General features: G+C 41.6%; 1 non-coding gene across 1 annotated transcript; it reads right to left on the bottom strand.

The window, feature by feature from the left end:
• Nucleotides 1-304: 304 nt before the first annotated feature.
• On the bottom strand, nt 305-408 carry LOC135274485 (small nucleolar RNA U13). Its single transcript, XR_010342308.1, has one exon. It is a non-coding gene; the product is annotated as a small nucleolar RNA U13 (small nucleolar RNA).
• Nucleotides 409-4,290: the final 3,882 nt, after the last annotated feature.

The raw sequence follows: 4,290 nt of genomic DNA, 5'->3' as shown, positions 1-4,290 counted from the left end.
ATGCATGCCTATAATCCCAGCTACTTGAGAGGCTGAGGCAAAAGAATCGCTTGAGCCTGAGAGGCAGAGGTTGCAGTGAGCCAAGATCTGTCTCAAAAAAAAAAAAAAAGAAAAGAAAAAAAGATGAGGCCTCACTATGTTGCTCTGACTGGAGTGCAATGGCTATTATCCACAGATATGATCATAGCACAGTACAGCCTTGAATTCCTGGTTGCAAGAGATCCTCCTGCCTCAGGCTCTCGAGTAGCTAGGACTACAAGAACACATCTGATTCCAATGTATGTTTTTCTTTTTTTTTTTTCCACATCAGATAGGTAATGTGCTGACAATATAACAAGGTTTGAGTGAGGCACATCTCACACATGAGAGTGAAAAGCCAATCGTCACGCTTATGAACTACAAAAGGATGCCAATTTACTTTTTTTTTTTTGAGACAGGGTCTCACTCTGTCATCCAGGTTGGAGTACAGTGGTGCAATCACAGCTCACTGCAGTCTAGACCTCCCAGACTCAAAGTGAACCTCCTGCCTCAGCATCCTAAGTAGCTGGGACTAGAGGGGTATGCCACCATGCCTGGCTAAGTTTTTTAATTTTTTTTGTAGAGACAAGATCTCACTATGTTGCCCAGGCTGGTCTCAAACTCCTGGGCTAAAGCGATCTTCCCACCTCGGCCTCCCAAAGTGCTGGGATAACAGGCGTGAGCCACCGTGCCTGGCTTCAATTTAGTTTTTAAAACAGCTTTGTTGAGATGTAATTCAAATACCATCCAGCTCACCCATATAAAGCTTACGAGTCAATGGGTTTTTTTTTTTTAAGTATATTCACAGAACTGTGCAACATTACAACAATCAATTTTAGAACATTTTCATAATTAATTTACTTTTTTTTTTGAGACGGAGTTTCGCTCTTGTCACCCAAGCTGGAGTGCAATGGCGCGATCTCGGCTCACTGCAACCTCTGCCTCCTGGGTTCAAGCAATTCTCCTGCCTTAGCCTCCTGAGTAGCTGGGAACTACAGGCATGTGCCACCATGCCCAGCTAATTTTTGTATTTTTAGTAGAGATGGGGTTTCACCATGTTGACCAGGATGGTCTTGATCTCTTGACCTCGTGATCCACCCGCCTCAGCCTCCCAAAGTGCTGGGATTATAGGCGTGAGCCACCGCGCCCGGCCCAATTAATTTACTTTTAAAGGAAACTTTGCATCATTCTTATAAGTGGAAAACTTGAATTATTTGCCACAAATGAAGGCAAAACAAAAATAAAGCAAGGAGAGCTGGGCAATGTTATTAAATACTATCTAGTTGGTGCTGCCTGTGAAGTATCTGAGCTTGAGACTTCTCTATTTGCCAAAAAAGGAGGATAAGAAGCATTAAAGAGTTGTTGAAGACACACCGGTTCTAAACTGAGACTCTCTCTTTGACATCATCAGAAAAACAAAAAGAAAACTGAAAAGAAAAATTACTTTTTCAGGAGAGATCCAAGATGGCTGATGATTAGCAGCTCGGGCACGTACCTCCCAGTGAAAGCGCAGGGAACGAGAGGACGCCACACTTTCAGACGAATATTTGTTGCTCACGGACCAGGACATTCCCAGTGGAGGAGCTCCACGGGTCGCCAGGGCGACTCTTGTGGCCGGCGTGGCGGTTTTGCTGGTGCCTTAGCACGCCAGTTCTTGGTGTAGAGTCCGGAGATTCCCGGGCAGAAAAGCACCATCAATCTTAACACCGCTGTTTTGGCCGGCTCAGTGGATTGCTCAGATTTCGGCGCAGGGAATCAACAAGTTGGACGTCAGAGACCCAGTTAGAAAGTCGGTAATTATAAAGACGACAGACGGACAAATATATAATGAAGGGAAGAAACCAGCGTAAAAAGGTAGAGAATACTCAAAATCAGAATGCCTCTCCCTCTACAGGGGATCGCAATTCCTCATCAGTAACGGAACAAGGCTTAATAGATTACACGTGTGTTCCAATAACAGAAGCAGGTTTCAAAACGTGGGTGATAAGAAACTTCTGTGAATTAAAAGAACTTGTTCTAACCCAATGCTAAGAAACTAAGAACCTTGAAAAAAGGTTTGACGAAATGTTAACGAGAATGGACAATTTAGAGAAGAATATAAGTGAATTGATGGAGCTGAAAAACACAACACGAGAACTTCGCGAAGCATGCACAAGTTTAAACAGTCGAATTGATCAAGCAGAAGGAAGGATATCAGAAGTCGAGGACCAGCTCAGTGAAATGAAACGGGAAGACAAGAATGCAGAAAAAAGGATGAAAAGGAATGAGCAAAGTCTCCAGGAAATATGGGACTATGTGAAAAGACCTAATTTACGTTTGATAGGTGTACCTGAATGTGACGAAGAGAATGAATCCAAGTTGGAAAATACTCTTCAGGATATCATTCAGGAAAACTTTCCCAACCTGGCAAGGCAGGGTAATATTCAACTCCAGGTAATACAGAGAACACCACAAAGATATTCTTCAAGAAGACCAACCCCAAGGCACATAATCGCCAGATTTATTAGGGTTGAAATGAAGGAGAAAATACTAAGGGCAGCCAGAGAGAAAGGTCGGGTTACCCATAAAGGGAAACCTATCAGACTTACAGCAGATCTCTCAGCAGAAACCCTACAAGCCAGAAAAGAGTGGGGACCAATATTTAACATCCTTAAAGAAAAGAACTTTCAACCCAGAATTTCCTATCCAGCCAAACTAAGCTTTATGAGTGAAGGAAAAATTAAATCTTTTGCGAACAAACAAGTACTTAGAGAGTTCACCACCACCAGGCCTGCTTTACAAGAGCTTCTGAAAGAAGCACTATACATATAAAGGAACAACCAATATCAGCCTTTCCAAAAATACATCAAAAAGCAAAGAACTTTAACACAATAAAAAATTTACATCAACTAATGGGCAAAACAGCCAGCTAGCATCAAACGCCAGTATTAAACTTATATATATTTTAATTGGATAAAAAGCCAAAACCCATCGGTATGCTGCATCCGGGTCCATCTTACATGCAACAATACACAAAGACTCAGAGAGAAGGAGGAAGATTTACCAATCAAACAGAGAGTAAAAATAAACTAATAAACAAAAAGCAGGAGATGCAATTCTCGCCTCTGATAAAGTAGACTTTAAAGCAACAAAGACCAAAAGAGGCGAGGAATGACATTACATAATGGCAAAAGGATCAATGCAACAAGAAGAGCTAACGATTCTATAGATCAACGAGATAGAAAATTAACAAGGATATTCAGAACTTGAACTCAGACCTGGAACAAGTAAACTTAATAAACATTTATAGAACTCTCCACTTCAAATACACAAAACATACATTACCACCTCACACCTATTCCAAAGGTGACTATATAATTGGAAGTAAATCACTCCTCAGTAATCGCATAGCATTTCATAGGTTTAAATTAAATATTGGTTGGCTGTTTGTTTGTTATTTTCTTCCCTTATTCCTTCCTGACTACATCATTAAGTATAATTATCAGTATAAAAGAGGTTTTCAATACCCATTACTAAATTGCATTCTAGCCTGGGCAAGAAAGCAATACTCCCATTCTCTCTCCCTCTTTCTTTTCCTTCTCCCTCCTCCCCATTCCCTCTCTCTCTTTCTCTTCCTTTTTCCTCCTTCCTATTCTCTCCCTCTCTTTCTCTTTAAAAAAAAAAAAAAGGAAAAAAAAAATTACTTTTTCAATATAATTTAATACCACATCTCTGAGCCATCCAAAATCATCTTAAGTCTACGTCTCCACTTGCCTCCTCCAGGTAATTTAAGTGACTTGCCTAGTGTCACACGGCTAGGTAGTAGCAGGCCAAGCCTAGAATTCAGGCTTCTTCTTTTTTTTGATACAGAGTTTCGCTCTTGTCGTCCAGGCTGGAGTGCAGTGGCGCAATCTCAGCTCACTGCAACTTCTGCCTCCTGGGTTCAAGTGATTCTCCTACCTCAGCCACCCTAGTAGCTGGGATTACAGGCGCCCATAACAATGCCTAGCTAATTTTTGTATTTTTGGTAGAGATGGGGTTTCATCATGTTGGCCAGGCTGGTCTCAAACTGCTGACCTCATGTGATCTGCCCACCTCGGCCTTCCAAAGTGCTGGGATTACAGGCATGAGCCACCACGCCTGGCCTAATTCAGGCTCCTTAAGTGCTAATGCTATGTCCTTTCCAGTACATCATAGTCCTCTTTGCAATCGTTATTTTAAATTAGGTCAAGTGCCTAATGTGTATGCTAGGCAGCCCTGTTACAGATTTATAAAGCACAAATTTTACAGCTA

The sequence above is a fragment of the Aotus nancymaae genome, unplaced genomic scaffold, assembly GCF_030222135.1.
Source record: "Aotus nancymaae isolate 86718 unplaced genomic scaffold, 86718_ANA_hifiasm-v0.15.2.pri h1tg000011l, whole genome shotgun sequence".
NCBI classification, from domain to species: Eukaryota; Metazoa; Chordata; class Mammalia; order Primates; family Aotidae; genus Aotus; species Aotus nancymaae.
Note: the sequence above shows the minus strand (reverse complement) of the source record. Positions and strands in the feature narration are given on the sequence as shown.